This window comes from Lycorma delicatula, chromosome 1 (assembly GCF_047948215.1).
Source record: "Lycorma delicatula isolate Av1 chromosome 1, ASM4794821v1, whole genome shotgun sequence".
Lineage (NCBI taxonomy): Eukaryota > Metazoa > Arthropoda > Insecta > Hemiptera > Fulgoridae > Lycorma > Lycorma delicatula.
Genome location: NC_134455.1, coordinates 101,530,125 through 101,557,344, shown reverse-complemented (window position 1 = coordinate 101,557,344; position 27,220 = coordinate 101,530,125). Strand labels below are relative to the sequence as shown.

Sequence of the window (27,220 nt, the reverse complement as noted above, 5' to 3'; positions counted from 1 at the left end):
TACTACTTATGATATATCGTTGTAAAACTGTTAATGAAGCCTTATTACTGCAATGAAGGCTTTTTTTGATTTCGTGCTTTTTTGGACATTTTTGGTCAAGTCGATTGTAATCAAAAGGGGAGGTGCACAACTCGATGTTACAACAGTCCTAAATCCAAAATTTCAACATACTACGGCTAATCGTTTTTGAGTTATGCGAGATACATACGCAAATACATAATTTATATTACGTACAGACGTCACGCCGAAACTAGTCAAAATGGATATTTCCGTTGAAATTTGAAAAGCGAAATTTTTCGCGATCACAATACTTCCTTTACTTCGTACAAGGAAGTAACAAGATATTATTCTATGTACTTCACTGTCTAAAGAAACTACAAGAAGTTTACAAATTTAAAAACATACTATAACCGGTAGTATGTAGCATATTTATCTACATAGTAAATAACCGATATGTTCCTTAAGGGCAAATAATATCATTAAGTGGAACGGTAATGATCTTTACATTACTTTTTACGAGTATAAATAACAATTGAACAATTAATTTAAAAATTAACTGTTAACAATTAACAATTCCACGTAGGTTAATAATACGATTTTGTAAAAAATAATATTTTAAATCAAACTGATGCCTATTCTTTTCCACATTAAATCGTTGGCTGAAAAGAAGTTATTTCCGCATTAAAAAATTGTAGAAAAACTTTCCACTTAACTTCTTTTAGAAGCTTATACAAAAAAAGGAACATATTTTAGCTTCTAACTTTAAAATATTTGTATAAAATTACAATGCTCGTCTTCTGTATGAATTCACAATTATATTTGTTGTACTCAATTTGATTTCTCTGAAGAGTTGTGTTAAATATGTACCCGTTTTTTTTTTGGTTTTATTTTAATTATTGTGCATACATTATTATGTCGTATCCTTCTTTTGTGAAGAGTTTCGGTTACGTCTATTAGTAAAAAAATCCCCATACGGTATCCAACTCGAAAAAATTGGCAACGTTTTTATCTATATTTTGATTGGACTCTACAAAGCTCATACAGTTACAGTTATTAAAACGGCGTATAATTATGTATTGTACAAGTTTAATGAATTTGACATAGTGTATATTCATTAAAAAAAACACAATGATGTTGAACAAATAACGTAAAAGTAGGATTTCCTGATACAAAATTGATTTTAAAAAAATTAGATTTGTTTGTTAGATTACACTAAAATTAATATAAATTCTTAATTAAGAACAAAAAGCAAAGAAGAAATATAAGTTATTATTATTATTATTATTATTATTATTAAGGTCACAGATTGTTAATTCGTTGATATGATAGTCGCATTTCTGAAAACGGATAGAAAAAAAATCAAGTTCACTTTGATGTTATCAGTTATTTGTGTAATAATATTAATTGATTTATTCTAGGAATAGTCTGGTGGAACTAGGTTACTATAAAAAGTAAACTCTAAATGATTGAAGAAAGCTGAAAGAACATTTTATAATAAGAATATTATGCAAACGTTTTCTTAATTCCTCATTTTAGGTTTATAAAATGTAACCATGGATTCTGGAACAGCAGAGGGATAGTTCACTCTTGAATTTAGAGTAAATATATAACGCTATGTGCATTTATAAACTTCTATATCATGTTGTAAGTAATAGATACGCATTAAAATAAAATAATTTAATTATCATTACAGTTTTATTCTGTAAAATAACGGGATTAAACATAACGGTACCATGTAGCTCCTACTATTGAAACTTGACCCGTGCAGTAAACAACTGGGTATACCGTGATGTATGGGAAGTAGATATTTGTGGTTACGAAACTATAAGGTTTTTCTTGGATTAATGAAACTTAATGAATTTTTTATCAGCTTCTTTTTCAAGACAAATTTTCTACTATGGATTACCTACTTTTGTTAAGATTGAGGTAACACTAGGCTTAGTCAAATTAATACCTATCTCTCTTTTTCTGTTTAGCCTCCGAAACTACCGTGAGGTATTATTTCAGAGGATGAATGAGGATGATATGTATGAATGTAAATGAATTGTAGTTTTGTACGGTCTCAGGTCACAGGTCAACCATTCCTGAAATGTGTGGTTAATTAAAATCCAATCACCAAAGAACACCGGTATCCATGATCTAGGATTCAAATCCATATGAAAGTAATTGCCTTTATTAGAATTTGAACCTTAGAATTCTCGACTTCGAAATCAGCTGATTAGCGATGACGAGTTTAACCGCTAGACCAAGCCGGTGAGTTGTCAAATTAATACCTAAACTGTAGTTGTTTTTAATTTTCCTACAGCTAAAGATTTTTTCTTCATGTTATCATACACGTTGATTACAGTTTCGCGCGCCTGTCTTCAGAGTTTTTTGCCTTTCACAACAGACTTAAATTCAGCATAACTATTCGCACGTGAACGAACTACTTTAAGAGGTTTTAATCGTAAACCACGGTAAAAACATTTTACAAAATACCGTATATTAACCGACTATGTATCAAAATACACGACAGACGCCAAAAGAACCGTTCCGAGAGGTAGAACCACAGAACTGCAAATACACCAAACTATATATCGTTGTGTAAAAACAACAGTTGCATGTTTGTGTTGCTAAGGGATGACTAGTCTAGGTGTGCCAGTGTTTCTGAGAACAATAGTACATCGCTGTGACATGCCGGCTGATCATCCAGATCGCCGTTAAGTGGCGGCTACTGCATGTAACGTAACATTTCATTATTATTGTAGGGTAACAGTTATTTTAAAGTGGAAAAGTTTACCTTAGTTGTTCAATAAAAAATTTCTTAGTCGCGTGTGGACTCCGTGCATTTTTACGCATCGATAAAAATATGTATTTGATTTCGGTCACTTCAAGTTATGTAATTTTTTTGTAGTATTTATTTGCATCAATCGGTTAACGAGTTGTTATTAAGTAATCGTATTCCCGAACTCGTATTAGATTGAAAACCATACTGTATAATCTTATTGTTCGTGATTATTATGAGACTGTTTGGTAAAAATTTGTCGTTATCGATTTTATGTGTTATTTTTAAAGAACGTTGGATTTTGTTAAAAGTTACAATTATCGTTTTCCCGCCGTATTCGTTACGGTTTTAAGTCTTGTTAAAAAAAAGTGTGTTATGTACGCAGATGTGTATAATAATTAGAGGTAAGAGGACCCAAAAATGAAATTCATAGCTGTTATATCAGTAAGTTTTAGTTCTGTTGTTTATTTTTACATCACTATTCGATCGTTTCATTTTTTCTTTTTCGCAGATACCTTACGGTTACTGATTTAATATAGATTTTACTTCGCTTAAAGCTACAGTTGAACTGTACAAGCTCATCGAATTCTCCAACACATTTCTGAAGTAAATATTTTTAAGATCCCAATATTTTTTTTATTTATCGTATTTTATTTTCTAATATGAGGTTATAACGTTATAATATAACGTTATAATAATATAACGTTATATAATATAACGTTATAATATTACTCCATTGAATTTCCCTTCTGAAGACAAAATTCTTTCGTCGCTAATTGTTCGTTTAACGAACCACCGTAGGGTGGAGCTGAACCGCCGTTGTTGATATTTACAATTCATATCGACTACTATAATTCCAATACCGGTACAAATTGATGTATGTACCTTCCCTTATAAGAAGTAGTTGTAGTCGGCACTAATGCAACAGCTTAGGATAATGCCGTGCTTAGGGGTGGGAGATTTGTTCTCTCTTTTTAATATAGGAAGTAGGAATTGCGAGCATGTTTATTCTGTGGTTTTCCATCCTCGTAGGTCCGAACATTAACTTATCCCGTACGTACCGACCGCTATGGTTATCAAAATCTGCAAGTACTATTCAAATTCGGCTTCGGTAAAATATTAATTTTTTAAAATAATTTTTTGCCATTTTACTATATCTTCGGTTTTGTTGCAAGCGTTTGATATCTTATTTTGTATTTCTTGAAATAATGCAATTTTGTGTGCGGGATTATAGATAATTGTAATTTCCTGAATAATGCACCTATAATTAAATTTTAGCTGAAATTTCATGATTTTAATTATACATTTTGAAGTTAAACGGAATGATTATTACGCGTTCATTCCGCTTACGCTTTACCTTTTGTATTATCTCACCGGGTATGCGATTGAAATGTACATTGTGCATTATTTGATCTTTCGCGCGCACCGTCAGCATATAAACTATTATCCTAAACGAGGAATAAATTTGTGAACGATTAATTTAGCGTATCACCCTTTGTGTTACTTCATCGGTTTATTCCTCTATTAGAGGCATAAACTGAATAAACTACATAGGATAGAGTTCTATGTATAATCTTCATACATCCTTCCGTTCTTTAGATTTTCATTATCTACTTTGTATTTTATATAACATACATATTATATATATTATTTATTTTTTGGCTGACCGGTTCTATTCTATCTCCATTTCATTTGTTATAAGCTAATATTTTAATCTCAACATATTTATTGTATCCTATCCTTAAATATCTGTTTATGTTCTATCTTTATCTCTTTTTGCAGTTTTCACCTTTTACACGTTTATCCATCATCTAATTAATTAAACGTGCACTTCTTAATACACGGCCTACAATCTAGTTGTTACTTTACAAGATTCTGATGCATATATTGTTTTCCTCGCCTATTCTCCTTAAGATTTCTTCATTTTAAATTTTAAGATCTGCCTAATTTTCACTGACCTCCATGTTAAACAGCATTTCAAAAGACCTATCTTTATCTTTCTGTTTTTTTCTATCGTTAATGTTTCTGCCGTAAAGCTTATACTCCCTACAAAAATTTTCATAAATTCATTTTTAATTCTTTTATTTATATTTCATACCGACAGATTTCTTTTATGTTCTAGCAAGAAAAAATCTAGTAATAAAATTAAGTAAGTAAATCAGTGTTGTTTCTTAAATCCGGTTGCATGGAAGCGGTTTATTTTTTTATATTTAGTATACTTCTTGGTTATTTTTTGCAGTTTAAAAATTTGCGTCACGGCTTTTAGAATTCTTTTGCTTGCAGAATAAGTGCTGAAAATTTAATTTAGGTGCAGCGGACTATTTTGGAGATGAGATGAAGAATAGGGGAGAGTATTCGTTGAGGGTGGAAGAAAGAGGCTGAGCGTGAAATATAATAACCAGAACTGAGAACGGCTTCAGCTTATGTACCCTCTTCAGTAATAAAGGCCTTGTTTAAGATAACACTATTTTTAGAACGTTCTTTGTTTCATAAGAGCTAGCTGCCTTCTTATGCATAACTACATCGACGTGCAATATTTATGCACTTATTTACGATGGAGATTTTTCTCTTATGTGTTTATTTTATGTGTATGCCCCGAGAGGCGGCATGATTTATTCAAATTTTTTATATATTTTTTTCTGCGTAACTTATTTCTGTTACTTTATTCCGTAGTCTATAATCCTTAAAAATCTTATTTTGTGGATCGTACAAACTGCTATTATTTTAATAATATTGAATCGTTTTCATTATCTTTTGTTCACCTTTATAATCCTGAAATTCATATCGTTGTTCAGCACAGTAATTAATATTTTTTTACATTTTTTAATTCGTAAATGTTTTCTTCGAACATTCACAGCGAATCTAAATAAAGTACTAACATAAAAAGGAAGTAAAGGTCAGTTTTTAAATGCAATATTTCGTGTGCGCGCTCACAGAACTTTATATAAGTTCTTCACATGTCTAGATAACCGAGAATTCTTTTGAGAATATTTTATTTTAAAAAAACACTTTTTTCGACTTAACGGGTATCAGAATAGTTTTTGTATGAATTTTGCAATTTTTCTAGTTTTGGTTGCTGATATTTTAGAATTATGGACAATGATAGAAAAACGGGTTTTCGTCAGATTTTACATGCAAATCATGTTTAAAATGATGTTATTGCGATCGCAAAATCCATCGACGGACAAAAATGTCAAACTTTCTATAAAATAGTTTTTTTAAATTGAAGGCTATTGCATCTTTAGTCTATTCCCTCTCGTTTTTGCCTTTTACATTTTTATTTTTTTGTTTTGTTAACAAATTGTCTAATTTTCTTGTAATTTTACAGTAAATAATAATTTTAGAAAATGTATTTTTTTAAAAATTAAAAAAAAAATGTCGTAAAAGTGAAACCTAAATAAAAATATTGACTGTAACTGACAATGAATTATGTAAAGAAATACTAAATATTAATTTCTCGAACATGGTACCGCTGATGTGTTAAATATAAATAATATTAAAAATTAATGAAATCCACCTTACTAGCACATTGATATGAACTCAAGATCTTTCGGCTTATTTGATAGCCATCATCATACATTTTACTTGTGATCTTTTCAATTTTTAATTTTAATGCAATAATTTTATCTCCTGATGATAAGGTGCTGGTAAGGTATATTTCATTAATTTTTAATTTTAAATACTAAATATATGGATTATCCGGTTACATTCATTCTTCAAAGTTATAATAAAAGAATATTATCGCAGCCAGAAAATTTACGAGTAGAATTGTAAAATGAGAAATAGGACATGGTTCCTGTAACCTGTGCTTGTAAAATCTATAATATAGTTAACAACCGGCTACACTCTGTACGTTGAGAAACTAGAGTACGGTCAAATGTATAAACATTAATAAAGAATTTTTTTAAATTTCGGTTCTTTTAAAATATAAATTGTTAATAGTATTGTCGAAATTTAGAATTCAAATTTGATTTGAGTGTTATTTTCTACCCTTCCTAGCATAGTCACTCTAACATTCGTAGTTGACGCGTTTAGAAGTACTACGTCTCTAATTCCAAGTGCTGCGTCTCAGCACTACGTCAGTTAATCTGCGTAAACTACGAATTTTAAAGTGACAATACTAGGAAGAGCAGAAAATAACACTCAAATCGATTATGATAATCCTAGCGGAAATAAAACATAGGTATTATGAACATTTTAGAAATCAAATTTTTACAAACTGCCATTAATTTGCCATAAAAATGTAACGATTTAAAAGAATTTTTTTTTCTGAAATTTCAGTAACTGTTTCGTTCAATTTTTATGAGAAACAGATATTTTTATCCTTTTTTTTTTTTTTGCCCACTTGTTTTTAGGTGCAAAACGAGATGAATGAAAAGATCGGTGAAAACAAATCCCCGGTCCCTTGCTAAGAATCCTTCTAAGAAATATATGTCTCTAAACTTTAATGAAATGCTACTGTTTTAAACCGCTTATTCATTTTTAATTTGTTTGCCAGTTGTTTATTACACGACTGCCCTGCCCAAAAAGGAGTGTAATGTATTTAGGGTATATTTATGCATCTTTATTCCACCGAAGCACCTCAAGGGTCGAACCGATTTAGATGTATGATCCCGCGTTGGAATCCTTGCGTTACCGTGAGTGTCATTGGTTACATAAATATTGACTATATAAATATGTATTGCCAGTTGAAGCACAAACGTTAATCAATTAATGAACTGTCAACTGTGAGCCTCTATCCCTGTGTTAGGTTTGAACAGAATGATTCAAATCGATCCAATGAATAATATTACAAAAATAATAGAAATAAATTTACGTTAATTAAAATAATATTAAATATATTAAAAAACTTTCTGTGTAATAATAATGGGCTTCCCGTGAAGACTGCGTGTGAGACTAGAGTGGAGAGGTGTTGCGAGCTCTTCGTACGAGGTTAGATCAATCATCACCATCAACTGGTAACTAACGGAGTGCCCCTGGGGCGCTGTTTTGGAACGTGCAACGGGGTGCTCTTATAATATCTCTGCAAATAATCGTCCGATTTTAAAAATTCAAACGGGATATTTGCTAGCGTAATACAAAATCACGATGGAACCAAACCAGAACAAAAATTAATTGATATACTCAGAAAAATCGAGTTGTCTGCGCTACGCCGAGACCAGCTTGAGCCCGGCGAGCTCCCACAAACGGTCTTTGTAGAATTTAATGACAGTACGATTAGAGGTAATGCTGTCGGGATCGGATTGAGGATTGAGCCCACTATTGCCACTATTTCTGAATTTGATGCTTTAGGGGGACAGAGAAAAGTGGAACGGCGTATACTGCCACTATTATTGTGCTGAGCTTTGGCAGTGCATAAAATATAAGGGGCTACCCTAAGATAGAGCTGTTGGAGATCTGAACACGTACACCTTTGCCAAGGAGTAGGCCTACGTAGCAATCGCGTGAGACAGTTGGAGAGTTTAGTCATTAATTGTTTGGATCTGAGAAAATTACTGTATGATCCGCAGAATAAAAAGTCTCCCGAGGAACTCAGTCACTTGTAAGTTTAGATTGGTGTACACCAGTTAAATAAAGAAATTGAAATGTCTACAGTTTTCTCATTTGCCTCAGTACGTTAAATGCGTTATATCCATAAGTTTTCGAATCGTGAACTTTTCTCGATGATCACCAAAATTATTAAATAATAAAAACAATTATAAAAATTTTAAAAACACGACTGCCAAAAAATAAAAATAAAAAAATAAATTGAACTGATAAAAAAATTGTGGAAAATTACAAATAAAGAATTAAATTATAAGTAATATAATTTATAATCAATATTATTATATAATAATGATATGGAAGATATATTAAGATATGGAAATAAAGGACTAAACATCTTTATGCAGTATTTAATTAAATAAAATTATGGGTGACCAATCAACTTGCAGATAGTTTTAGTTTCTTTAATTATATTTTTCATGTTGTAGAAATAGTTGGCATTTCAGGTTGTCTAATGATTAATTTCTCTCCAGGTCTTACATCGATAAGAAAATTTTATCCTTCAACGAAAGTATTTAAATGCATTCGGGGGAGCTCTGGATAATAATTGTTATATAAAGTGCTCTGAATACTAATTATTCTATACTAGCTTTTACCCGCGGCTTCGCTCGCGGTGAACCTTTAAACGAAATACGCGAGCAACTATGTCATGTCGATCAGTGGCTTTTTGCCCGGGCATTAGCTCTTTAGTTACATCGTGCCACGAAGGATTACAGGTAAAAGTTACATCGTGCCACGAAGGATTACAGGTAAAAAGTTAGGCCTGCCGTAAGTTCGTACATAAACGAAAGCGTCTTGAGTGTATTCATGCAGATAACGGGGACCGTTTACATAAGTAGAAGGCAGAATAATCATCTTGCCTATGTCGTTAGGTCTAATATTACCATCTGCGCTAATCGCATCTTGTAGATGAATGTAATTTTCAGCTCGTAATTTCGACTGGTTTATAGAAATGTAAAGAAGGCGTTCGCTCTCTACTTTAATATTCATATCTACCAAGAATTGATGAAAGAGTTGCCTTGACCGCGAAAGGAGATTGAAGTCGTGCTCTCGAAGCATCATGTGATACGCATAAAAATTGGCTATCTTGTTGTTGGATTAATGGCTGGAATATTGAAATGATATCCTGGCTCACATTTACTGAAAATTAACGGGTACTGCAAAGCATCAAAATTTATGAGTATCGGCTACGCGTTTCAGCGTATTATCATGTGCCCGTAACACTATGTCTCGTGGAGAGCATGGGTCACCAGTAACCAAAACAGCAACTTCATTGATCATCAGCGCATTATAACGACTCCCATGTTCGCCACGTGGAGTCCGATCAGCATGAATGACCACTATGTAATTATCTGGAGACCAGTTCTCTATTGCACTTTTAAAGGTATTTACCAACAAATTCTGGCAGTGTAACATTCGTTGAATTTTCAATACTGTATCTCTTTCGACTCCTTCAATATACTGACAACGACCGTTTACTTCGTTTTCTTCATCACCCATAAAATACACCTGCAAAAATTTATGCTGTTCATTATCTGCTGGAAAAAGTGATCCAATTTGATGATATATCTGTCTTATCATTATCCGGGCATTCTTATCACTTTATCTACTCCAAAGGATGTAATTTGGAATAATTTTTTTTTCACTGTAATACCGTCGGTATTACGGTGTTGGATTGGCACTTTATTTCATTTACTTACTGGAACGCCAGATGGCGTTGAATTTGGTAAAATTTTTTTTCGTACGATCATACCTACCAATATAAATTTTTTTACCCTCCCGAAAAAATATTGTTTTTTTTTTTACTAAAAAGTGTTGTACAAAAAATAATTTCATTTGAACAGATGTTTGCGCACCATGAACGCCTATTAAATTAAGGTTGTGAGTCGTGCATGGAAAAAACCTCCCCATATTGTGTAAACGTAATATCCTGGTTTGTACCCGCTTGCATTTACCTGCCATATTCACCCGATTATCATGTGATTGTCCTCGTATATCTTAATATTTAATCCGTCTAATGTTAACTTGTTTTCGATGTCATTCGCACTTCGCCAGTTTTTTCACGTGTCACAATAAAATCTATGAAGGTTTCTTTAGTGCTACATTTATTCGTGTCGGGATCAATGTTAATATAACGCAAAATTTGCATCGCCTGTTCCTGGTGAGAAGTGTCAGATTTGCTATCAAATAAAATTGAAAAATATTTTCCATTTTGAATATTTGAAATATTATGCTGTCTAATTTTAAAAGCAACTATATTAATTATATCATTTTGTATTATAGGAGAGAAATATTTAACTTGATTTTTCTTATGACTTTCGATATGTTGCGTAATAATAGGATCGTAATTACTAATTAATTCTATCGTGTTCAGAAATTTTCCACATTCGGGATGACCAGCTTTTTCACAAGTTCCTCTCAAAGGGTCATTTTTTACGCAGTGCGGAATTGTATCCAAAATAACTTTTAAAATATGTCTTCACTTTTATTTTTCGTTTAAAATTTCTTATTTTAATTGATCGTCTATAAAACCATCTTTCTTAATTTTTGATTCGAATGTTTTCCATTCGACATAACTTTTTTTTATGATATAATGAATTTTCATTATTAAACTTTTTTTTAAATAATTAATTTATTTTAAATTAATAATTTATTATAATTATAAGTATTAGATAAATTATTATAATTATTAAATAAACAATAATAACTATAATTATTAAATAAATTATTTATTTATTTTATTAAATTTTATTTATTTAAAATTAATAATTAATTTTCATTGTTAAACATCATTAAACCATTTTTTTTAAATGCTTATTTTATCTATCAGGATAAACACTTAAATTATCGCACAACTTTGGTCCATGTGGAACAGATATTTGTGTGTTAGTATTAGTTAAGTGCCATGTTGTGGGATCATTGAAATCTATTATTTTTGCATTATCAATAACATCAACCATATAATTATCATCATTTCAATCTTCTCGATTTCCTGGATTTGATGTTCAATTGTACTTTTCTTTTCCGTTTCAATTTCACATGAAACACTACTACTTGTAGAAGGCAGATTTAATTCAGTCGTTAAGTTTGGATGAACTAGAGGTGTACATGATTTTTTAAAGAAAAATACCAATCGGAGTTCTCTTATTTTATAAACCGTGCACCGGACGGTTTTTTTGGTAGCATTTTGCTCTAGAAGTGTTTTTTTAATTAGTATAATTATTTACAGTACTTAGTCAGTATGCCAGTATGTTGTATTTAAACAAAATTATATTTCTTTTGCAGTATGTTTTGTTCCACAAAAGAGAGAAAATATATAAAAATAATTACGACAAAGCAACAGCACAGCTGATCTTATAAACGAGAAACGACTAGGAGTATAAGAAAGGAACGAGTGTGATTGCGCGCAATAATGCGTGTCTATTTGGTTAGGAGACGAAAAACTGCCAGTGACGGTTGGTATTGATTCATGTAGAGTAGATTGGTCAAGTAAAATAAAAACCACTTGCAACTCTCAACCGGGTTGGTGTCTTTTGTTTTGCGCCCCAAATCCAGTTGCGCTCGTGGCGGGCGCTTTTTTCGCCATACCCTCGTTAGGGCACTGTGTGAAACCGTTGTACAACAGTTAAACAGTAGGCAAAGAGAGGAATCACCGAACGGTTTGAAAAATTATAGTGCGGCTCCAACTCAAATAGAAAATAATGACATATTCGCAACTGACGCGGTCTGAGGTTTGCGCGACAGTGTAGCATTAATGTATCACAGCTGTGGTGTCGACACTAGCCGTAAACTCGTTATGTTGCGATGCCTTCAACAGATATTTCACCAAACTGTAGTTCGAGTACATACGGTTCATGAGTGGCTGGCTTGCAAACACAGGCTTCTTTAGCAGCTAAATCGGCTTTATTGTTTGGGGTTGCCATCTGGTTATGAATCTAGCAAAACAGTATACATGTATTTTTGTTACCGAACACTCAATAACACATATTAATTTAGTGGAGGTAAGTGGCGGTCAAGTTGATAATTATCGGATGAGGTGCAACATATTAATATACTGCTTAAAGTGCAGTTACTCCATACTATGCAGTATCTACAAGAAGTCCTCGTAAATCCAGAAAATATACTACATTGTGGACGTAGTTCGTATTTTGAACGTTCAATTACATTTCTGCTTATGAATTCTTTGTCCGGTGAATCTGTGCTGAACGCTTATAGCTATGCCTTTCCACGTCCTCTTTGATATGTAGTAAAGCACTTCTAGATTTACGGTTAGAAAGGCTTCTTTCATACTGTTACGCGATTCTTCTTTTATTGCGTATCGACGTATGAAATACATACTTTGATTATTCTCCATAACGATTCCATTGTTGGGTGTTGTAAGGTAGGGGATTTGTGGTGCCATCCATCGACCTGGAATTCTTCATTTGAAGAGCAAAACGAGCGGGGATCCCCGTCTTTGTTTATCCAAACTCGTTCTATGATACCCTTCTCTCAAGTTAGGTATTAACCGGCTTTCCGAAATGTACAAATAAGAATCGCTATTCACGTACTCTTCAAAAAAGGTATGGCTCGAGCAAGTAACGTGAGTGATGTCATCGGGGCCCATGTCATGACGGGATGGATGCTTTTCCAACTCGCGCTCAAAATGAAATTTCTCTTTAGATCAGGGAACTACATTCCTGGCTTGTGAACTGCAATAAACTGCACATTCGTCAGAAAACAACTCGTGCGGACATCGCATTTGAAAATCGTGCTACTAAATAACGACAGACTATGCAGAATGCTGTTCCTAGTTTCCATCGGATAGTTTATTCACAAAAGTTGGTCGAAATGATTTCATATTAAAGTAGTTTTTAATGTGATAATGCATTGTTGGCCGCGGTATATTATGTTTGGTCGTTGTTAGATCGACCAATCGTGGAATTTGCGACAAATATCTGCACTCACATCTTTCTTTACGCGTCTTGTCTTTAACGCTGCAGGAAGCAACTCCACGTTTTTCCCGATCAAACATAGCTGCTTTGTGAGGTGGGTTCTGGTTAAAGCATTCGGTATTTGTGGGATCGTTCGTTCCGTGCAGTGTTCGTTTAAGCACCAGAACACGTGTTACCACCGTTCCTTAGCATTGTAATTACGTCCGCTCACATACCCACTCCCTTGCGACTGAAAAAAGGACGAGTGAGAGCATGGATACAACCGCTCTAGAAAAGTTATTTCTTAGAACTGAAAACCGCGCGACTTTCAAAATAGTAGCAATATGTTCGTTGCAGAATGGGATACGGAACTTCTCGGTTGTTCTCTAATTGTTCTCATCGACCGCAAATTCATAACCGTCTGAATCATCCCGTTTATTTTTTCAGTTTTTCATATATTAGCGTTTACCTTACAAAGAAGAATTCCAACTCGAAGATTCTAATTTATTAATGAAAAACCATCAATTTAAGGTTGAAATTCTATTGTGCCGGTCATATGAAACATGCAGTGATGAACATCACTGTGATGTTGAAATTATAATTACGAAGTTGATGAGAGTAGACTAGTATTTTAAAGCTAATAACCGTCGGTTAAAAAATTTTTATCGGGTCAAATAAAGTTTCGAAAGGAAAAAATTGAGTTGTCTTAATTTACTTATTTCCAAAATTTATTACATTTTGGTACGGAAAAGCAAACGTTTATCGATAATTATTTTTTAGGGCTAATTAAAATCGTTTATATTTTTCCTTTCTATTTATAAAAGATAATTTGTATACTGTCGATGAAATTATTTGTTTTACTTTTGTAGTCGAATTATAACTTCGCGTGTTAGCCGTTGACCTACAATTTTTCTGGTTGTCTAAACTCAGGAAAGAGTGGCTTTTGTGTTTGGAGTGCTCCTTTTAACACCTTAAGTTACTGTCGCTGCTATATGTACACAGTCGTGCATAGAAGCGTTTCTACGTTGTAGATTCTGTCCGCTAATGAGGTGCATTATTTACCTTATACCTATAGATGTACATCTGGGCTTCGCTGTATCGCTCTTTCTCTGTCTCTTCCTCTCACAGTTTTTTAGATTTCATTTTCTTTTCGTCTATCTGTTTATTTGTCTGTATATCTCTTTTCGTTCTTGTGATGAGCTCTTCTGCTCATTACGCCATCGTTTTCTTTCACATTTTTTTTCGTAAACTTTATCTCATTTTTTAAAAAATAATATTTTTTTAAATACAGTATGTTTCTATAGGTTACGTAAACGGGTAGCGCATTTTCTCCGCTCTGAAGTAATTTTTTTCTGCTCGTTACCGGAGAAAGTTTGTTATTTAAGTACACAAAATGACACTTTTAGCAACAATTTGATATATTAACGCATTAAAATATAACGAACTTTTATTTATTTAGCTAATTTTTACATTAAAAAATATTAGTTATTGTTACAATTCTCTAACCGATACTCAAAGTTGTACAATTCTTATATTTATCATATTCATTGTTTGTTCTAAACTCGAGGAAAACGTATCGTTTGATTTTTTTAGTTTATTAATTTTATTGGTAATAGCACAATATATTCACTTAGTTTTATAGTAAATGAATATATTTCAATTTTTTCCGATTATATGATCATCCCGTATTTTAATATTTGTTAAATTATTATTTTGAGTACGATAATTCTAGCGGACCCTCAATTCCCATTTTAAAAAGAGATACCTGAAGTCGTGGGTTTTTTTAATTTTTATTTGTAAAATAAGATGCATTCGGTGCCGGATTTATTAGGGAAACTGAGGAGTAAAGCGGTTGTTAATTGTTGCTTTCTGTACCGAGCCGAATACTCTACTGCGATCGGTACACCTAAGCTGTTGAAATGCGGATGATATATCATTACCATATACTTCCTCGCTCGTTCACCATAGGGACGAGTGTCTAATGAGCATCATTGCTCTTAGAGTAAGCTATATTTACCGGGAGCTTTTTACTTCGGAGGTTGAAATATATCACAGCTATAAACAAGATCGGACAGATTTTTTTAAAAAGAATTAATATAACTCTTTTTGTTTTGTAAAAATGCATTCATTATACGTACTGTTTGGTCTGCTAAATTAGTCAATACAACCCTTCTTACAGCTCATCTGATCGATGGGTTAAAGGAGTGTTTTTGCAGTTTATTATTTTGAAAATCACGATCGGTTCGTTATGGGGTAAAAAAATCATTACGTGATCGTTGGTATTCAATTAATGACACAGTCTCCGGAATGGTTGCCTCGAGACTGTATATCACCTAATTTAATTGAATTTTACTTTTAAAATACTATATTTAAATAAAAACAAACGTATATCAATTTTCTACGTTTTTTTTCCGGTGACTACATTTTATTTGTTGTCGGGTTAGACGTATTTGTTTAGGCTCTCTAATTGTAATATTTGCCGTAAAAATATTTTTATAATTTATTTTTTTTTGTGACAGTAATGTAATTACTTTTAAAAATTTAGATTTTTTTCACGTTTGATCGTTTCACAAATAATTTTCGACATGTAAAATATTCTTTTAAGGTATCTTGTTCCAGATGTAGTTTAAATGGGTTAATTTTTCTTGAGCAGCCGAGAATGAAAATTTACTGAGATTGACTTCACAAAAATGCATTTTTTATCTTGTACGAAGTAAAGGAAGTATTGTAATCGCGAAAAATGTCGGTTTTCAGATTTCAGCGAAATTATCCATTTTGATTATCCCTGAATTCATTTTGACTTGTTTTGGGGTGACGTCTGTACGTACGTATCTCGCATAACTCAAAAACGATTAGCCGTACGATGTTGAAATTTTGGATTTAGGACTGCTGTAACATCTATTTGTGCACCTCCCCTTTTGATTGCAATCGACTAGACCAAAGTGTCCAAAAAATTTGGATTTTGGACTTTTTCTTAACTGCAGTAATAATTCCTCATTGAAAGCTTTTCAACGATATATCATAAGTGGTACTTATTTTCATTGGTTCTAGAGTTATAGCCGAATGAAATTTTAATTAATGAAATATTTGGATCTTACAAGAGGAAGGTACATCGGTTCGAATCAGACTTCGTATACATATATTTTTTTAACTTTTTTTTTAATTTAAATATATTGATTTATCAATATTTATACTGATATATAGTTAGCAAAGCTTCTATATTAAATTTTGTTAGCTCAGTTTTTATTTTTTAACGTTGTTACATAATTTGTAAGCTATAAAGAAACAATACTAGACAAATAATTAAATCATATCATAGTAACATATTATACATCATATCTAATACTGAAGAGTGAGCCTTCACGGACAAGATTAATCATGTCTGCACAGGTCAAAGCATGTTACTGAAAACACAGCTGTGTTGTTTGTATCAAGCACCGGATTTCGCAATGAATTAATTTTGTTCAGTCTTATTACTCTCTTAAGTTTGTTAACAGTGCAGTGTCATAGTGCCTCAAAATTGCGTAAATGATGTGGATGTCTTTTGTTATGTATGTGATGAGTTTACCGTAAAATCAAATAGAAAAAAAAAACATTATACCTTTAATTAAAAAAGCTGTTTAATTAAAAATATGTACATTCAGTGTAAAATTGGTGATCAGGATAAGCCGTGGGATCCTCATATAGTATGCACTAATTGTTCTGTATATTTAAGAGGATGGCTGAAAGGTACACGGAAGGCTTTGCCATTTGTTGTACCTTTGGTTTGGCGTCAACCAAAGGATTATGTAACCGATTGTTACTTTTGTTTAACAAGTGTGTCTGGAATTTCTAAAAAATCTAAACATACTATAAAATATCCTTCATTGCAATCTGCAATCAGGCTTGTACCTCACAGTGAAATTATTCCAGTTCCTGAGCCACCTGTGAATGTATGTTTCGAAAGCAGCGCTGAAGAATCAGACAGTACTGAAGAAGACAACAATGATTTTGATTTTGAATTATCTTCAATAAGTCACATCTTATATCACACAAGATGAATTAAATGACTTGGTTAGGGATTTAAATTTATCAAAAAATCAAGCTGAACTGTTAGGATCAAGACTGCAAGGTTGGAATTTCCTTCAAAGAAATACAAAACTTTTGGGCTTTCGAAGCCGACAAAAAAAACTTTCTCGGTACTTTATTGATGAAAGTAATTTGGTTTATTGCACAAATATTGATGAGCTTATCACTTAGGACAAGTTCATAAACTTTTCTGGCGCCTTTTCATAGATTTGTCCAAGTATAGTTTAAAAGTGATTCTACTACACAACGGGTAACAGATATCCTTCGATACCAATCGCTTTTGGTATTAATTTGAAAGAGACATCCGATGTGATGAAAGACGTTCTTGAAAAAATAAATTATAAAAAACATAGCTGGAACATATGTGGTGATTTGAAAGTTATAGCTATTTTGTTAGGCATGCAGTTAGGCTATACTAATACTAAGTACATGTGTTTTCTTTGCGAATGGGACAACCAGCTAGGAATAAACATTACGTTACCAAAGAGTGGAAGAAACGAGACAACGTAACTCCAAATGGGAAAAATATTATTCATGAGCCCTTAGTTGAACCCAAAAAAAGATTTTTACCCCCTCTCCATATCAAGGTAGAACTAATGAAAATTTTTTTAGAAGCAATGAAGATGGATAGTCCCAGATTTTTGTACGTCAGGCAGAAATTTCCGACCGTAAATGAAGGAAAATTTATAGAAGGAATTTTTGTTGGTCCTCAAATAAAAGAGTTGGTCAAAGATGATGTATTTAACTGAATGTTAAATAATGTTGAAAGTTCAGCTTGGGCCTCATTTAAAGACGTTTGCAAAACGTTTCTCGGCAAACAAAAATCCGACAATTACCACGATATCATACAGAGCTATGGGATGTAATATGTCTTTTAAAATACATTTCCTCCACTTACATGGAGTTTACCCGGACAACCTCGGAGACGTAAGTGAAGAACACGGTGAACGTTTCCACCAAGACATTTCAGTGATGGAAAGCCGCTACAAAGGGAAATGGACTACTAACATGCTAGCCGATTACTGTTGTACATTAATTCGGGATGTGCCTGAGGGCTATTTATAAAAGAAAAGCATCAGCGAAATCATTTTAATTGTTATGATCATGCAAAATTATACATTTTACAGATTTTTAAGTATATTTTCCATTAGTTTTTTTTTGAAGTGTAATTTATTTAAAACTAAGGGTGATAGAAAAATTGTATTTACAGATCTGTAATGTATACGACAAAGCAATTCAAGACTTGGTATCGCACTTAGACAAACATTAAACATTTTCTTTTGTCTATCAGTGACATTAATCTCTTATTGTAAAAAAATTACAATAAATAATAATTCAGTAATAACAATAAAAAGAAAAAAAAATAGGAAGTTATTAATGAAATAAAATTTTATGTACTTTTCATTTTAATCCAAAAAATTTTATAGAGGTTAATAATTATTAATAAATCAATATATTTAAATTAAAAAAAAGTTTTAAAAATTATGTGTATGAAGTCGGATTCGAACCGATTTGTCCATGGTTACGGATCCGACACGTTCTCACACTACATAACTACTTGAGCGACGTGAAACAAAATTAACATATAAACTAATATAAAATGCTGATACAGACACCACAAAAAAAAATGTGATGTCCACCACAGTGCAATTGTGTAACTGTCCACTTTATTAAAGAATTGGAGGATCGTATCTCACTTTCAAATGAAATAAGTTTAAATCAAGTGCAGCAAAAGATGTGTATGTGTAATTTAATTGACGTACAAGGAAGTCATGTAGTGTCCACATCAGACTTTCTTAAATTTGTTAAAATGGATTAGGCATAATAATTTATGCAACAATCGCTCATAAAATTAATACGGTGTCGGCCTGTAATGCGCTAATTGTCCGAATTATAAACGGTTACGAAAAAATTTCCTTTACGCATACGATATTATTCTTTTATTGGGTTATTATTATTATTTTTTCCGATTATTCCCCTTTAGGAGAGCGCATGAACTTCAGCCAATCATGGCTTTACTTCCTTCTCTTTTCTTCCCAAAAACTTTTCATCCGTTCATTCTTCTTCCTCTCCTATGTCTATATTCCTATCGTTTCTCTTTTTTGCTTTTGTTCAATTTTCTTACTTCTAATTTCATGCCTAGACTTCCTTCTGTCCATGATTTGTTCTTCTGAGATGTTCTGTCGTTCCAGATCGTCTTATGTTTCTCTCATCCAAATGGACTTTTTACTTACTTGCCTTGACGATGTTGAAGATATGCGAGGGAATGATTTTTTGTTGGATTATAATAATAGTAATTGTATAAACCTGAATTTACAGATCATTTTTATTTAAAAGTGAGCTTAATTATATTTATCAGTTAATAATACCTTAAAATTATTTTATTCTGCACCGATTTTGTTCATAAAATATTATGATCTTTTAATCACATCCATATTATTTTATATAATTTTTACAGTTAGGTATTAGTTAGATTTTGATCGATTCTCTTTTTTGCATTCAATTTTTCCAAGGTTTCCCTTTGTCTGTCCAAACGATGGAGCTTTATTATTTTTTTTTTTACTAATAGTGAGTGGACCTTTCTGTGTTGTAATCGGTGTATTGTAAAATTATGTTTTTTATCTGAATAAATTATTTATTTTTGTTCAATAGAAATTTAGAATAAAAGTTAACAAAGTTGGTTGTCTCTGAATTATTTGTCCTGATTTTGTGGTGTGAGATAATTTTTCATTGTCTTTTAGAATTTATACGAAAATATAATTTGCTAGTGTTTCTATAAATATGACTTGTTTCTACCTATAATTCCTTATATTATTAAAATTATTATGAGCTTCGGTGGCTAAAACTGTATTGTACACTCGTTCCGTCGGTAAGACTTAATTAGTTGAGAATAAACGGTTTTCGGGAACAGTCGAACTACAATATTGTTTTATATTTGTCAATGCAACTCGTTCCTTTAAAAAAAAAAAAAAAAAAACAAAAAAACAATAATGGATATGAAATGAAAATGTTTTTCATCGTCAGCGATAATTAGTTTTATAAAACAAAACCACTCTTTTGTTAAAAGAAGATTATTCAGTATTATAAACAAAACAGACTAATATAATGTTTCCTAGAATAGAAAACCCACTTCATGATTTGAAATGCGCTGTTTCCTGCTTTTATCCCGACTACATATTAAAAACGTTTTCAATTAACTTTTATATTGGAAAATTCCTGACATTTCTTTCAGTAAGTGGTTGTTATTTTTGTATTTTCTTTCTCTTTTATATCAAATTACAGACTGTATTTTACTGTTTGTATACGTATACTTTTTTACATTTGTGGAAATGCGTATCTTCTATCAACACTGTGTAATGTATGTATTTCATACGTATATTATAATCATGAGCGTGCACATACACCCGCACACATCACGTAGTACAGGTTATGTTATGCGAGGGGATGATTGCTTCCCTGCTAACAAGAAGTTTCATATATCTCTAAAAATAAAACCTTAGCGGTAAACCGGGCGTAGCATTCTCTCTATAGGAAAATTTTCCTTGTTTCTAGTTGCAAGTAGAATGTAAAAAAAATCTTACAGATGTTATCGATTACAACAGATTCTTTCTCAAAGTGTTACCATGTACGTACGATCTAAATGGTGAATTTGAGATGTGTATTTCCGAAACACGGCTATTCTGTGATTTTAATGGTTTTATCTCCAATGTTTACATTACTGTGATTGTAGTACTTTGTAGTATCATAACACTAATTCACCGAATAATTAAATACTATACCGTGTAGTACCATATTTACAAGGTTTTAAGTCTATGTTTGCGAGTATTAATTAAGAAAGCAGTAGAATATTTAGACTTAACTTAAAACCCGACCGCGAAAAACACCCGTATTACAGAGTGTACTACACATTGGCGCTTAATAACTCAACGCACCTATGGAAAGAATAAATAAATTGTTTTTGTTGTAGAAGACGAAGACAGAAATACCGAATTATTTCTGATGGAATTCTATAGCCGAAGGAGTTTCACAAGTATTAAATTATCTTTTTTAAATCTTGCAGTTTGGTTTGCTCACTGGTATGTAAAATGATCTATAAATGTGTCACAGGATGTAGACGAAGATTTGTGGAAAAATGATATTCAGACACCTTTTTAAAAACTGATATTTAACAAACTTTTAATTGTAAAAATATCAATTTTAGTCCGTTTGTTAATGTAATGTTCCAGGGACATCCAATAATTAACGAAACAAACTGATGTATAGAAAAAACAATTAATTCAATGGCAATGAATCTTACACTACTTTCAACACAGTCTGTAGCAACATTTAGACACTTGTTCCGTCGTTCTGTAAGCTTTCTGATTCCCGCAGCGTAGAAGTGTTTACCTTCCTGTTTGAACCACTCGTGTCCCGCTTTTTTGATCGCTTCGTTGTCGTTGAACTTCTTGCCGCGTAAAAAGTCATTGAGCGGGCCAAACAAATGAAAATCGGACGGGGCGAGGTCTGGGCTGTAAGGAGGATGTGGCAACACCTTCCAACCCGACTTCTCGAGCGATTTTTTCGTTCTCTGAGCAATGTGGGGGCGTGTGTTGTCATGCAAGAAACCTTTTTATTTTGATAGAGTGCCCTGACGTTTTCGCCGCATTGCGGGTCTCACTTTCTGTTGGAGCATGTTAGAATAGTATTCACTGTTCACGTACGTTTTTCTTCCAAATAATCACTAAAAATTAGGTCTTGCGAATTCCAGAAGACCGTCAACATCACTTTACCGGCTGACGCGTGAGTTTTGAATTTTTTTGATGGGCGAATCCGGATGTTCCCACTCAAGACTTTGCCGTTTGGATTCGGGCTCTAAATGGTGTGTCCACGTTTCATCTCATGTTATTATACGCTCCAGAAAGTCATTATCTGCCGCTTCAAACCTTTTTGGGCTTAGTTTTTAAAATATCGTTCTTAAACACGATTACATTTTAATATTCTTTAAACAAAAATGGAAGAGGTTGTCACTGGGACCCGTAAGTTTATTTTTATATGTTCAAGCCTCTACCACGACCAGGAATAAAGTGAATAAAAGTTAGTAGTTACTATTGCTAAGCTTTTTTAAGTAACTAATAAGTTTTAAGTGAATAAAAGATGAAACTACTAACTAAGCCTAGATCTTACTAGGTTCTTCCGAGACTTAGTTACTATTAATAGTTTTTGTCGATTAACGGCTTGTCGAGTAACTGTCACATGAGCGTAGTAATAACTACCCTTTTTTTTAAATCTGATGAAGAGCAGACTAATATTAAGCTAGTCGTAGCCATGGCAACGTTTATGCCAGTTCGTGAGAGGAAAAATTACATCCCAAGAAAAGCCATAAACATTAGCAGGTGTAAGGAGCTATTAAGGTTTGTAGCATTAGAATTTTTACCTAACGAATTTTTACTGGAATCTCGAGGAGGTTCTCTATCTCCAGGAAAAAATGGATACTTTTTTAAAATCCCTTGGTGACCTAGGTTTTCAGAATGGGATTGCCCTGGAGTTCGGTGTCCATCGTTCTACTGTGAGTAAAACGATTAACTTTGTTACGGATAAGATTATCGCTAAAGTAAATAACTGGATACAATTCCTCCTGACAGAGCGAGAAATAAATGATTGAGTTGCGATGATAGATACGTTTTACTACGAAAGTAATAGGCGCATTAGATTGTACCCATATAGAAATAAAGAAGCCACAGCAATACGGGGACGAATATATTAACTGTAAATGGTATGCCGGCCTTAATATACAAGCTACTGGTAATACGGATGCAGTATTTACCAGTGTAAGCACTGAGTGGCCTTGGATTGCTCTTGATGCCAGGATATGGCGGCGAAGCCCAGTTAAATCCGTAATCTCACAATACAACAGTTCAACGTGCTTACTGGGGAGACTCCGGGTACGGGATTTTACCCTAGCTAATAACGCCGTTCAAACCGCCTCGCAACACGGAACATCAACATTTTAATCTACACACCAAAATACTGGAGAGCGTAGCTTGACTTGTATTACAGCAAATCCAGCAATGCTTTCCAGTACTGGCGAAATGCGATCGAGTATCTGTTGAGAAAGTAATAAAAGTTGCTGTTTGTTGTACTGTATTACACAATGTAGCAAAACGATTGATTTAATGATAGATTTGATTTAGAAAATAACGCGGTAGCAGAAAAAGACGACGAAAACGGTGAATATAATGAACAGCAAAATGAAAATGAAGTAATAAAGATTCGAGGCGAACAAAATCGTCAAGAAATGTCAGAGTTTTTATTAAATGCGTATTAACTTACTTTTTTCAGTCATTTTATTTTTTGTATTTTGTATACTCGTACTTTTCAGTTTGTCTTTTTCCTTCCCTCAAAATTCCTTTAAAAATTGAATAAAGACATATCAAAATAAATAACAAAAAGTCTTAAAATAACATTGCTTAAAATAACATGCTAATAATAACATAATAGGCGCTTTTGTGTGTGCGCATGAACTTATAGTGAATGTGTACTTACACATAAAGTACAGTGTACTGAATGTACGTGGACCCGCATGCGCGTATTCACCAACGGGCTAAATATTTTTTTTAATTTTATTTATTTACTTTTTTTAGAAAGGTTGTATTACTTTTTTGTTTTAGGATGTATTTTATTTTAACTAAAGAGGACAAAAAACGAAAAATTCTCTCAACTCTTCTTTAGTTTTAGTTGACTGATTGAAAACAGTGGGAGTGGTTTTCATTTTTGATACCATTAATATCTCTTTTTATATTAACATTTTATTCAGCTCTCATTGTTGTACTAGAGCTATACGCTGCAGTTGTAGATAATTCTTTAGTTTCATAGTTTTGCGGCACTTTTTTGGCATTACTAATTTTGTTTGAATGGTTTGTTCTTTTCTCTTGGCTAACGAGTTCTTCTCTCTGAACGTCGTCAGCGTCTGTCTTTGTTGTTACAGATAGGTTATCTTCCTTCATGCCTACTGCTAAACCACCACGAACCTTGGCAAATACAGGATTCATTATTTCAAGAAAAGTTTCCTCTCACTGTTTTAATTTTATCTGTTTACTTCTTATTTCTTTGAAATCAGTTTTTTAATGCTGTCGTCATGCTGTTTACCAGCTTAGACAACCGACTGACATTAACCATTTTTCGTGATGTTTGTCAAAACTCCTGAATTACAGTTTCACAAGCCTTTTTCTTTCCGGCCAATACAAAACTCAATTTTGAGTTATCTAAAATAACTGAATTTTCAGCCAACAATCTAACGAACAAATCTCTGTCAATTACTTTTCCTGATTCAGCGATAAGCAGAGATTCTTCATCGCTGCTTATCGACATTTTTGGTTCACGTATATCTGAGGCAAAATCACGAATGTAATAGAACAGGCAGATAAATCAGTTACACGCCAGACAAAACAAACATGTTGAAACGTACATTTGCAAGGCTATGTACCATACAACTTAGTAACAACTAACATTAGTAATATTAATGGAGTTTTAGTTACTATGCAGTTTTAGTAATTGTTTATTCAACAGATTTTTTGTAAATATTTAAACTGGTTAATAACAATTACAAATTAGTTACTAACTGTTATTCACTTGACCCCTGGTATACAGATGTGGATGTTTTTTTTAATTTTTATTTTTCAGAGGCAGTTTTATTTTATGGTTCCATAGTTAATTTCTATCAGGTATCATAATTGGAAAAGTTATAAAACGAAAATTTTTTATAGTCATGTGGACGATTTGACGTCATATTTTACTTGTGCGTTGCCGTTTTAGCATTGAATTAAGTCTTAACTACATATATAAAATACTTTGTATATCATATCATATCATATATAATATATATATGATACGAAATATATATATATATATATATATATCATACGAAAATATATATATATATATATATATTTTTAATACAAGATATACGTATATTTTATATTCAAAGTATTTTTAGACGAAAATTAGTTGGAAAATTGAAGTAAAAAATGAGGAATATGTATTCCTGTTTTTCAGCAACTTTTTTTTAGTTTTATGTAGATAAAAGTGTTTTATTTTGATTGGCTTCCTTTTCCCTACGTGCGGCGTTTTTTGAGTACATTTTTAATAAAAAAAAAATACAAAAAAAATTACAAAAATATATTTGATTGCATATAAAAAAATATTTTTTAAAAAAACTTTTATTTAACTAATATTAATATTAACATTAATAAAAAAAGGAAACAAATTAGAAAACCCCTCTAAAAAGTAAAAAATAAGAATTAAATCAAATTGAGAATTTTAAACAATAAAAAAAATAATAATATATTAACTAATATAAAAATGCACTGAAAAGTAAAAAGTAAATTATATAAATATCTAATAAATAACCAATAAATAAATGTAATAATTATTAAATGTTAAAAGTAAAAGTAATAAAAATATTTAGTTAAATAAAAGCGTGGCGCAGTTTTGTAATTTATTTAAAACAACACAACATTTATTTTTACAACAATTAATCTTCATTTTCATTTTCAATAACGATAGCGGAAAGGTCTGCTGGAACCTCTCCAGTTGAGACTGACTAGCTACAAGTAACAATCTGGGAAAGGCACCTACTCGCTTTCTTTGTACGTGTTCTCACATAGTTGAAGTTCATCTTCGAATTCTGCTTGTAATCTAAGCCAAATTGAACGCACTCTTTCCGCTAAAAATTTCATTTTAATTAATTATGAATTTTTATTTAATGACTTCTATTCTTGAATTATTTAATGAAATATTTCAATATATAAATAATATTTATATAAATAATGAAATATATAATATTTTTTTGTTTAAAATTCTCAATTTGATTTAATTCTTATTTTTTACTTTTTAGAGGGTTTTTCTAATTTGTTTCCTTTTTTTATTAATGTTAATATTAGTTAAATAAAAGCTTTTTTAAAAAACCAATTTTTCATATGTAATCAAATATTTATTTTTGTAATTTTTTTTGATTTTTTTTAAGACGAAAAATATTTATTTTTACACATCTAAGTTACACATACGTTTACAAAATTTCATTGATTTTCATACAATAGATCAAAAGATATAGCAGTTGCAATATTTGATTATTCCTAAAGTGATTTTTATAAAAGCTTTTAATGTATAGGTAAATAATAAGCCGATTTAATTAAAAAAAATTTAAAAAAACTTTTTTTTCTGGTTTAATACCAATTAAGTACATAAGTTGTTAGTATCATTTGTAATTTGAGTCCGTCTTGAAAAGTCGAATTTTAACAGTTGTATTTGTTAAGGTAAATTTTTTTAATTGCAATTATTATTTTTGAAATTTTTCAGGGTGTAAGGTTTTTTCGAATATTACCTGCTTTTACTAATTGATAATAACGCTTTCCCGTTCTTCCTGATGTTTAAAAAAAAATCTCCAGCCCTCAGCATGAAATCCCTTCATAAAAATAACTTTAGTAATAGTATTCTGTTATAGTGTTGTGATGTTGATTTCCATTTAGTGGGTGATGTCATTATTTATAATTAAACTTTTCGATGCTGTAAGATAAACTAAGCGGAATTTTATAGATCTATTGTGTAGCAAGTGTTATTTTATTATTAGCGCCCTGTTGCCAATTATTGTTATTGATTGTTGATGAGTAGTTAATTCTACGTATCCTTTGAACGTTGTGTTGATGGTTTGTTTTGTGTTATATACTATTAGATAAACTGGATACAATGCAGCTGCCATGTGTCCAGCTTTTTTTCAAATTTATGAGCTATTTTCTTGAATCTTGTTTTCGTGTATGATTGTTAAACGCTTTGTTTTAGTTACCATTGTTTTTATTTTTAGTTCATTTATTATGTATAGCAGAGAATAGCGGAGAGGCTTTTTTTTAGAAAGTAACATCCATTCGGTTATAACTAAAAATTAATAGTTTGTGTAAAC

At 31.8% G+C, this 27,220-nt stretch overlaps 1 protein-coding gene across 12 annotated transcripts in view; it reads left to right on the top strand.

Moving 5' to 3' along the window:
* Positions 1-27,220, top strand: part of aPKC (protein kinase C iota type) — a 713,443-nt gene that overhangs the window by 463,831 nt on the left and 222,392 nt on the right. The gene's annotated exons all lie outside the window — the stretch shown is intronic.